The sequence below is a fragment of the Furipterus horrens genome, unplaced genomic scaffold, assembly GCF_987537825.1.
Source record: "Furipterus horrens unplaced genomic scaffold, mFurHor1.1.pri manual_scaffold_6, whole genome shotgun sequence".
Classification (NCBI taxonomy): Eukaryota; Metazoa; Chordata; class Mammalia; order Chiroptera; family Furipteridae; genus Furipterus; species Furipterus horrens.
Window position 1 is genome coordinate 174,069,594 of NW_028327176.1, and position 12,401 is coordinate 174,081,994.

Sequence of the window (12,401 nt, forward strand, 5' to 3'; positions counted from 1 at the left end):
GAGCAAGTATCAATCATTATTCTTTTGGTTAATTGGTCGCTTTCCTCTTTTGTTTTCAAACTTCCAAATAGGCTCTTGAAGCGCTTATTAAAAATCATTGGAAGTAGAGAGGAGCAAAGTCGTCATTGACATGCTGTGGGGCAGCAATTATCGTTAGAAGGAAAGCAGTGCCTGTGCCTCATCATCTAGGGCCTTTTATAAAATTCAATATTAATTTGTATTAGTTTCAGTTGTACAGAATAGTGGTTAGCCAATCACGTACTTTACAAAGTGGTCCCCCTGATATTTTCAGTACTCAACAGGCCGCCATAAATAGTTATTACCATATGAATGGCTATAATTTCTGTGCTGTACTTTACATCCCCATGACTATTTTGTAAGTTTCAATGTGTACTTCTCAATCAGCTTTTTACCCAGTCCCCTGAACCCCTCCTTTCTAGCAACCATTAGTCTGTGAAGAGAGCACCTGTCCCAGCAGTGCTGTGGGTCCGTGCTGGCTCCTCTTGTCACAGCTGGGAGGAGTCGCCAACAGGAGCTCTTTGACCGTTGCTCGTGGGTCATCTGACGATACTAACGGCTGCTTGTTTCCCAAGACTTTGTCAGCTCTGTTTGTACTTTCCCCTTTCCACTGTGTAGCCTCGCACCTTATAAATTCCCCGGGTATGGGAGTAGGGTCCTTGACAGCCAAAGGGAGCCCTTGTCCTTTAAGAGTCTGGGAAGTTGTGACCCCTTAGCCACTGTGCACAGTTACACATTGGGAATTTATTCAGTGCCTTTTGGAGAGAAAATGTAAAAATGGCAAGATTTTGTGTTTAGATAGTACCTTAAGATTCTCAGAGTCCTCTAATGCATTCCTCAGTGTTTCAGTTAGGACAAAAGGCACTACCAAGGTTATAGCCTAACTTTTGGAGGCCTGGGCACATAGAGTTTGGAGAGCTTTTTAAAAGAAAATTAATAAAAATTTATACTTTCAAAATAAGTTAATAAAATGTTTCTTTTGAGGACGTTATAAGAAATTACAAAATTTAAAAGGCTGAAAATATAGCAAAGCTATAAAATTCATGGAAGTAACTTAGTACTTTTAAGAATCAGCTACCCCAAACATTTCCATATCTTTTATAGTTTAGCAATATTTTTGATTATTTATGTATATGACAATAATCTATACTATTTCCTATAGAGGCATTAAGAAAGTAATTTATTTTTTCCTTTTGTGTTGCTAATTATTTCTTTAAAAATTAAACATTTAAAAATTAAAAAAGAAAATTAAACTTAATAATGATAAAACAAATACCTGATTTAAAAAATGGCACAAATACATCTTAACCAATACCTTGCCAAATAAGATACATAGATGGCAAATAAGCATATGGAAAGATGTTCCATGTCATGTTATTAGGATTATGCTAATTAAAATAATAATGAAAAATCACTATACACCTTTTAATAGAATGTCCAAAATCCAGAACATTGGCAACAGCACATTCTGGTGCAGATGTAGAACAAGAGAACTCTCTCATTCACAGCTGGTGGAAATGAAAAATGGTACAGCCACTTCGGTAAGCACTTTTGTAGTTTCTTGCAATACCAAACATAGTCTTACTATTCAATCTAGCAATCAGACTTTTTGATATTTACCCAAAGGATTTGAAAATTTATGTTCACACAAACACCTTCACATGCATATTTAAAGCAGTTTTATTCATAATTGCCAAAACTTGGAAGCAACCAAGATCTCCCTCAGTAGGGGAGTAGATAAATAAAAAGACAATGGAATATCATTCAGTGATAAAAAGAAATAAGATACCAAACTATGAAAACACATGGGAAAGACTTAAATGGATATTACTAAGTGAATGAAGCCAATCAGGCTATACACTGTATGATTGTAACTATATAACATTATGATAAAGACAAAACTAAGGAGATAGTAAAAAGATAAGGGTTTGCTGAGGATGAACAAGCAATGAAAATACTGTGTCTTATACTCTAATGGTGGGTATGTGCCATTTTACATTTGTCCATACCCATAGGATGTACAACACCAAGAATAAAACTTAAACTATAGACTCTGGGTGGAAATAATGAGTCAACGTAGATTAATTCATTGTAACAAATACAACACTCTGGTGAGTGATATGATAATGGAAGAAGCTATGCACGTATGGGGAAGAGGGTATGTGGAAATCTGTATATCTTCCTCTCAATATTCTGTGAACCTAAAATTACTCTGAAAAAACAAAGTCTTAAAAATTATTCTAGTTTAAAATGTTTTTAAATTACATTAAAACTAATTTTAAATTTATTATAGTTTAGAAAAACTTATTTCAGCTTCACAATTATCATTAATAATGCCACATAAATTTTAAAAATTGCGGTCACATTTAGAAATTATGATCACAAAAAGAAAACTGAAATGAAGCTTTTAAAAAAATACATGAGCCTTCACAAATATACTTGCTTTTTAAATTTCTGATACAGATTTGTGCCCTACAAACATAGAATTATAAGTAAATTGCCCTATGTGCAATTCTCTTTAAAAAAGAAAAAATACATGGCAAATTTATAATGTATATGCTACATTTTCAGAAACTTCTATTTTGATCTGACATTAGTAAGAACCTAATACTCTACTTAGATTTTTACACAACAATGCTTAGGTTTTTTCTCACATTGATTCTGGCTCTGTGGATTTCAGCTTTGTTTTTCTTCCAATGCTCACACAGTTTGGGAGCCAGACACCACAGGACATATTCATTGTGCAGTAGCATCTCTGGCCCAGCACATTGGTGTCATAATGCCAGGAGAGCCAGCACAGTGGGTGGCAAGATTATTCCTGGGGCCCAGAGCTACACATGGAGAAAAAGCAATAACTTAACAAAATATTCAAGGGACTACAAACCACAAAAATATATTTTACTGAAACCAAGCTAAATTATCGTTAGATTAGTTATCTACTACTGTGTAAAAAGACACCCCATAATATACTGGTTTAAAACAGTAACATTTTATTGTTTACAGTTTTAGGTGTTGGATATTTGGGGTTCCCTAGGGATTGCTTGTCTCTGCTCCATGTGGTGTCTATCTGGGGTGATTTGACTGGGACTGGGGGATCTGTTGATGCTATCAAACTGGGCACCTGGATTGTCCTTTGTATGATTTCTTTCTTTATATGCTGTCTCTTTCATTGCACTTTTCCTGTCCATGTGGTCTCAATCTGGGTACTGAAATTGAAAGTAGAACCTCTAAGTCATCTTAGAGTAGGGCTTTAAGATTTCACTTCTACAACATTCTGTTGGTGAAAGTAAGTCACAAGACTAGTTGATTCAAGGGGTCTCAGGAAACATAGATTCTGTTTCTTTGTAAGGAGAGTAGTACAATTACATTGCAAAGGGGTCAAGACAAAGGGAGGAAATGTTTTATTGGGGGCCATGGTTAGCAATCCACAGCAGTCCCCTAATTAACTTCCTTTTAGCTGGATTCCAGAAATGTTTACAACCACTGCCACACCAACTGACCCAAGGAGTGTTGCGACTCGGGGTAAGGAGACAGTGGGTTTATCCAGTCACAGTTAATCTGTCTTAGTTTTGGAAAATATTGGGTTGGCCAAAAAGTCTGTATTTTTTCTTCCATAAAATAAAAAACTAATTTTTCATTTTCACCAATATTTTTATTGACTTGGATATTTTGAGCATGTCAGCTATCTCCCCTGTGGTATAATATTGATTGTTCTTAATTAATGTCTCAGTTTGATGGCTATCAATTTCAACTGGACTACCTGACCATAGAGCAACATCCAGCCAGAAATCTCTAGCATGAAAATTTGCAGACCACTTTTGACATGTTCAATCCATCACAGCACCTTCTCCGTACACTGCACAAATCTTCTTTTGCATGTCAGTTGCATTTTTACCTTTCTTGAAGTAATAAAGCATAATATGCTGAAAATTTTGTGTATTTTCTTCCATTTTCAATATTAAAATGGCTACATAAAAATCCACCAATTTTGATAATAAATAAGAAAACATGCTGGTATGACAGCTGTCACAATACAATCTAATAAAATTGTTTCAAATGAAGTTAAAGACAACTAAGTGCTTAGAGACATCTTAGGGAAATAAACAAACTTTTTGGCCAGCCCAGTATAAAAAAGATATGGCCATGTGAATACACTTTTAAGATCAAGACTAGATCCTCAAAGCCTTAGAGGAGCTGTGTGCAAATGAGGAGCTTTAACCTCATGAGCATCAGTGGTCATGAACATCAATGGTTATCGGTACCTATGCACAAGCATCCGCTCCCCTGATCAGGCCAAGAGTGATAGATTCTCTTTCTTTCCTACCCCAGATCTAATTAAGCATTTAAAAACATACTTCACATTTAACAATCTCTAAAGAATTTTAGCACTAACATATTAGTCCTTTTGCTAGGATTCTTTACAGTAGACTCCCGCATGATGAACCTATCTTATATTTTTTAAGGAAGTTAAAGTTGATTTTTCCAAAGGTAAATTAAATCATATGACTTCTCTGCTTTTGTTAACTTCAACTAACTCCCAATACGTTGAAGCACATTTCAAAGCCACTCAACAATGGTGTTACTGGTTACTTCTATGATGGGGTTTTCTATCAGCTTCTCTCTCTCTCTTTGTCTCTCTCTCTCACACACACACACACACACACACACACACAAACATATACATGCTTTGATTCACCTTTATTTTCTTAGCCACCTCTAGAATATAAGATTTGTGAAAACAGAGATTTTTGTTCATCACCTTATCCTCTGGACCTCACTTGACATGATAAGCATTTGTTAAGTGAATGAATATTACAGAATTAAACTTTAACAGCAAATTCTCTAAGATATATATCATCATTGTTATATCTGAGAAAAGAAATAAGCTCTAAGAGATGAAATGACCAAAGTCATCTTAAGCATATGACAGAGCTAAGGCCTGGACATTGATCTGGTTCTCTTCCTACTAAACACCTACTCATACAAGTTTAAGTCATATTTCAATGACTTAACCCATTTTCTTACATTTATAGAGGAGTAGCACGAACATATAAAAGTTGGCTTTATTGCAGAATCTTTCGATATCTTTTAAAATAATTAATATAAAAATACTTGCAAAGAAACCCTCACTTGCCTTTAGCCTACCATTCTGTGGTCTTCACTGGTAGATACAATTTAGGATGGATTCTACACCAAACCCATCATTATCACTTCAGAGTTAATCTAATTGGAAAATAATACAGTAGGCACTCGTTTTCTCAGACAATTCTCTTTTAGAAATTGGTAATCAATGACAGTTCCAGAAAAGAAATCACAAACTATCTTTTAGGGAGTTGAGATCTCTCTTTAAAAAAAAAAACTTGAGGGACTTCCGGCCAAGATGGAGGCTTAGACGGACATGCTAGGTCTCCCTCTACAACTAGAGAGGAATACAACTACTTCAAAACAAAGGATAACTAGAAATTCCAGAAAATAAAACTACACGGAAGCCCAACATATGAAGTTATAAACCAGCGGTGCCATTTGGGCAGGTAAGAGTTAAAGAGGGCAGCGCTGTTTGCGGTTGCACCTGAGACAGCGGCGGGGCGGCGAAAAATCCCAGCGGCAGTCAAGCCCCTGGCAGTGCGCGACCCCAGCGCTGGGGAGAGTGGCCACCGCATCGCCTTGAACAGTGAGGCCCAGGGGGGCGGGAGGACGGATCCCGGTCTCCTAGCTGAATAACTGTGTGAATCCATTTTGGACCCCCGCCCCCAAAGAAAGAAAGCACCACAGGGCTGCGAAATAGGTCGCAGACAGGCGCCGGTCGCTGACTTATGACGCGTACACAGGCACTGCCCCCGACAGCTGGCCCAAGAAAACAAAACGCATCTGTCAAAATGAGGCAGACAACTATAGAAATCCCGGTGACACAGCTCACCAGGCAACAGATAGAGAACCTGACAGATGAACAGATAAGAAACCTGTCAGAGGCTCAGTTCTGGGCCATTGTTATCAGGTGGCTTACAGAATTCACAAAAGAGCAGGAAAAAGATAAGAAAGAAGCAAAAAACTTTCATAACGAAAGGAACAAAACCGCATACGAGACAGATGGTGAGGAAAAAAAATCCAGAGTTCATTTCAACAAACTGGAATATGGAGAAGGAACAAGCAGTCAACCAATGCAGCGAGAGGAAATGGGAAGCAACAATGAGAGGATCAGAAACCTCTGGGACAGCTATAAAAGGCCCAACATAAGAATCATTGGTTTGCCAGAGAATGAGGAAGATGAACTAGAACTTGAAAAATTGAGTGAAAATATAATAAAGGAGAACTCCCCAGACTTGGGGAAGGGAATAGACTTGCAGGTCCAGGAAGCAAGGAGAGTTCCCAAGAGACTGGACCCAGGGAGAACCACTCCAAGACACATTATAATCAAAATGTCAAAAATTAAAGATAAAGAGAGAATCTTAAAAGCAACAAGAGAGAAGAAAAGAATTATGTACAAAGGGGTCCCAATTAGACTATCAGCAGACTTCTCAAGGGAAACCCTACAGGCAAGAAGGGACTGGCAAGAAATATTCAAAGTAATGAAAATCCAAAACCTACAACCACGAATACTCTATCCAGCGAAATTGTCATTCAGAATAGAAGGACAGAGAAAGTGTTTCCAGGACAAAATAAAACTGAAAGAGTTCATTAGATCCAAACCACTGTTATATGAGATGTTAAAGGGACTGGTTTAAAAAACAGAAGCTAAGGAGATGAAACAAAGGCAAACTAAATAGGCAACGAGAGTGGAAAAGGAACTGTGGGTACGGGAAGCATATTGGGGGGAGGTCAACAGGGAGGGGGAATGGGGAGAGGGAGGGAGATGATATAGGAATCGGGGATCAAGGTAGGAGGGAATGGAATAGACGGAGAGAGGTTGGGAGGAACTGTATGCACAACTAATGGGCATAATCTAAAAGGGGGGGACAACTGGAGGGAGGGGGGCCACCGGGTGGAGGGGAGCAGAGGGAAGGGAAATTGGCACAAATGTAATATTTTAATCAATAAAACACATTAAATCTGAAAAAAAAAATAAATTTGTGTTGTTTTAAACCACTAAATTTGTGGTAATTTGTTTCAGTAACAATAAAAAGCTAATACATGAAAAAAAAAAAAAAAAACAAAAAAAAGACTTGACCCATTAGAAATAAGACTTAGAAGTTCACATTCAGCATCTAATATCGAAAAGAGCTGACCTTCCAGATCTCTTCGTTATGTTGGGTATTACATGGTTAAACTGTGTTACCTTTTTAATTTGGTTTGCAGAGGCCCTTTAGAAATAGAGTTGGTGGAGAGATGTGTGGAAGAAAGAGTGAGAACAAAGGAGAGAGAGTTTAAAGACTTAAAGCCATGTCATAAACATCCTGGTTGTAGCCGGTGCTGATTATACTCAATGTCAGTTTTTCTTCCTGTTGGATATGGATGGTGAAGTTTTTCAGCTATCCTAGGGAGTCAGAGCACAGATTAAAGCTAGCTGCCTCAGGCTCCAGGCAGGGGAAGTAAAACAAGAACTAATGCCTTTGCCTTAAAAAAGATGCAGTAGAGCAAATAAGTTGTATGTTTAATAAAGGACTGGTGAAAGCTTTAAAATATTTTCACAAAGATTTCTAGCCATACATCAGTGCTATCCTCAAGATATACTTATATCATGAGTCATATTCTCTCCAGAGGTCTATTAGGTATGCTGACTAATTCCTTAATAAGCTTTAGAAATTACCTTATTCCTTAATAAGTTCTTTTAAAAATGAGCAACTGACATATTTATCAAGTAAGCAGTGCATGCTGGGTAAACTATTATGTATATTACTTAGGGCATTGTTCTCATCTTTTTGAATACTGTCTGATGGCTGGGTAAGAAATACATATTTCTCTTAAAAAATATTTCTTAAGCCACAGGCAGATTTTTACTTCTACTAATGATTTATTAAATTAAAAAATTAGGAAATTGCATGTACACAAATAAAAGCTGGATTTCTCTTTGGGCCTTCCACATTAAAATAATATTTAAATAGGATAAAAAACAAAGGAAATTTAATATGTTCCCCTGATCCTAACTTCTTTATTCATATACTCTGTCTTCTATTAATTTTCACCAGAGCTAGAAAGAGTTGTCTTTTAACTCTCAAATTCCCTCACTTTTGTTGGTTTAAGCGATACCCACAGGGGACATTTTTCAAAGTGGTATGCTAGGATTTAGCTGTGGGAGGCCCATTAATACACCACATAGAACTTTACTCGCCATAATGACATTTAAAGAGAGCTATTTGTTTTGACTGTGTTCTTTGTGTAGGCCTGAAGGTTACCAGAGTAAATCCCCTTTGGCAAATGTGAAGTCAGAAATTTCTGGGTTAAAGTGGTAGGGGGTAAAAAAGAAGACAATTCCAAAATATTTCATGAGCAAAATCCTGATGAAAAAGAAAGTCTTTGGGGCCTGGTTTGTTTCCATTTCCTTCTCTGAGAAACAAGAGCAAAGGATTCTCACTCCCTATTTCCTCTACTCTCAAAACTCTACACCTCAAAAGCCTCCAAATTCTAACTTTTCTGATTTTTTCCAAAAATTGGATTTTATGATATTACCTGGTCAATTTCTGTTTATGAATATTTAGCTCTTCCCCCCATGTGGTTACAAATGATGATGAAACTGAAAGCTTCAGAGTTAACGAACAAAAAAGGACTTTAAAGTCAGATAGGTCTTCATTCAAATACTTAATTTACTACTACTGATAAACTGTGCAAACTTGGGTTAGTCACCTAACTTCTCTGAGCTTTATTCTCCCTCATCTGTAAAAATGGATTGCTACTACACATTCTAGCAAAATTGTTATGAAAACTGCTGGCAATGAAATTTCCTAGCACAATTCTTGGCCTGTGGCAGTAAGCACCGATAAATTTCAGCTTCCTAGTGCTTTTTAAATTTGTTATCATTTTCTAACAAGTTTAAAAAGCAAAGAAAAATGTGTATTCACTTTTATTATAACAAATCTTTTGTAAAGTCCTTTAAAAATTCTTTTTTGAATGTATTAGGTTGACATTGGTTAATAAAATGATATAGGTTTCAAGTGTACCATTCTGTAATACATCATCTATATATTATTGTATTGTGTGTTCAACAGCCAAAGTCGTCTCCTTCCCTCCCCCATTTACCTTCTTCTTCTCACGCCCCCACCCTCTTTCCCTTTGATAATCACAATACTGTGGTCTGTGTCTGTGAGGTTTTTCCCTTAATCCCCTCATCTTTTTCCATCCAGACCCCCAGTCCCCCGTCAATAGCTGTCAATCTGTCCTCTGCATCTACAACTCTGTTTGCTTTGTTTGTTAGTATATTTTATTCATTAGATTCCACATATAAGTGAAATGTTATGGTATTTGTCTTTGTCTGACAAGAAAACAATAACAATCATGGTTGCTGTAGATAGGCAGCTAGGTGAGTTTCCTTTGACCCTGCTCAGTATGTTCTGTCTGAATCCTATCAGGGACATCCAAATAATGTAACATTCAATTGTGGCTGAATGTTCACATTATGTCTTGATGATTCATGCATTTGAAGGGAAATTGAATTAACCAGGGAGGGAAATAAAAAATTTAAGAATAAGTTTAACAAGATCAATTCTTTTATAATTGGACCGCTTGCTCTCAGCCTTGAAGAATAGCATTTAGAAAAGGTGTTCATGGTCTGTGGCTATCATTTGTAAAGTGAAAACTAAGTTTCATGCCCAAAGGTTCAGCTGGAAATGGTGTCTTTGAAAAAAATTTTATTTCTAAAGAATCCTATAGCATCATTATAACATGTTTTCCCCTAGATTATTAATATTGTCACTACTCTGCTTTAAACTAAGAGTATGGGAAAGTATCATACACTCAACTCCTCACCCTTTGCCTTGTCTTTGTCAAAAAGATATTGCTGAGCATCTTTTCACTTGCCTATGGGCCATCTGTGTGCCCTCCTTGGAGAAGTGTCTATTCAGGTCCTTTGCCTATTGTTTGTCTTCCTGGTATTGAGCCAGTTGCGATTTTTATATATTTTGAAGATTTTTATATATTTTGGAGATTAACCCTTGTCTGATGTATTGTTGGCAAATACGTTCTCCCATACAGTTGGTTCCCTTTTCATTTTGATGATGGTTTCTTTAGCTTTGCAAAGCATTTTAATTTGATGTAGTCCCCTTTTTCCCTTTATTTCCCTTGCCCTAGGAGATATATTGGCAAGAAATATTGCTACATGAGATATCTGAAATTTTATTGCTTAGGTTTCCCACTAGGATTTTTATGATATCTTGACTTATAGGTGTCTTTTATCCATTTTGAGTTCATTCTGGTGTATGGTATAAGTTGGTGGTCTAGTTTCTTTCTTTCTTTCTTTCTTTTTTTATTTTTTTTGCATGTACTAGTCCAGTTCTCCCAACACCATTTATTGAACAGACTGTCTTTACTCCATTGTATGCTCATGCCCCCTTTGCCAAATATTAATTGACCATAAAGACATAGGTTTATATCTGGGTTGTCTATTCTGTTCCATTGATCTATGTTTTTATGCCAGTACCAGACTGTTTTGGTTACAGTGTCCTTGTAGTGTAGTTTGATAACAGGTATTGTGATCCGTCCAACTTTATTCTTCTTTCTCAAGATTGCTGAGGCTATTCATGGTCTTTTTTGGTTCCATGTATATTTTTGGAATATTTGTCCTAAATCTGAAGATGCTCAACACCACCAGCCATCAGAGAGATGCAAATTAAAACCGCAATGAGATATTACCTCACACTGGTCAGAATGGCCATGCCATCATTAATAAATCAACAAACAAGAAGTGCTAGCAAGGATGTGAAGAAAAGAGAACCCTAGTGCACTGGGAATGCAGACTGGTGCAGTCACTGTGCAAAACAGTAGGGAGTTTCCTCAAAAAATTAAAAATAAACTGTCTTTTGACCCAGTGATTTTGCCGCTAGGAATTTACCCTAAGAATCCTGAAACACTAATTCAAAGGAATTTATGCACCCCTATATTCATAGTAGCACTATTTATAATAGCCAATATTTCGAAACAGCCTAAGTGCCAATCAGTAGATGAGTGGATTAAAATAACTGGTACATTTACACAATGGAGTACTATGCGGTAGAAAAAAATATGGAATTCCTGCTTTTGTAGCAGCATGAATGAACCTGGAGACTATTATGCTAAGTGAAATAAGTCAGTTAGTGAAAGACAAATATCATGTGATCTCACTTATCAGAGGAATCTAATGAACAAAATAAATTAATGAAAAAAATAGAACCGAAGACATGGAATCATGAAATACACTGATAGTGGTAAGAGGGGAGGGGGAAGGCAGGTACTGACTGAAAGAAGGTGAAGGGATTAGTCAAAGAACATACATGAAGGACCCATGGACATGGACAATGGTGTGGGGATTGACTATGGAAGTGGGGGTAGGCTGGGTAGAGGGGTGTGAAGGGGGAAAATGGGAAAACTATATAACATAAACAACAAAACACTTTAAAAAATAACATATTTCTACCTACTGTGGAAAAAATAGATATTGCTTCCATCCCCACAAATTAGCATAGAGTGCTGTAGCTTTTGGAGTTTGTTAGGCTCTTTACTACTACTAGTTAGCTGTGTGACTTTAGGCAAACCAGTTGCTATTTGTAAACTTCAGTGTTTTTCATCTGTCAAATGGGGTAATAACTTATTACTCATATGCTTTTGTGGGGCAATAATGATCTAAACATTTAATGAAAATTTCTTATGTATTGGATAACAGATAAACTGTAAAGATTAACAATGCCTCCTGAAATTAACACCCTTACTCATTGAATATGGACTGCCCCTCTGATGCATTTTGACACAACTAATAATTAAATCGAGGCAGAAGGTTAAGAGGACATCTTGGGAAAGATAAAGACCATCATCAAGAGTCACAAAGGTAATTTTGAGCATGCTTTGGGATAATAGAAAGACCACTGGCAAGGGTAGAGAGTTATACATATACCCTTTTACAGTATTCCCTCACTTACTGCAGGTATTGCATTCTAGACCCTCCTGCCCCCCCCCCATGATAGGTGAAAATCCACAAAGTAGGAACCTTACATTTATTTTAGTATTTAGATATATTTTAAGGCTTTATAAATCCTTCCCACACACTTATAAACCATTCCCAGTTCCTTATTAACCTTTCCCACTCCCTTATTAACCGTTTCCACTCTTTTATAAACACTACTTATGTTCTTAAACATATTCTACATTCCTAAACTTACAAAACTTTAACAACATAAATATACAGTACTGCAAAATCGCATGATATAGTGAAAAATCTGTGATAAATAATTAAATATAATATTTAAAAAAATTCTGCAATACAG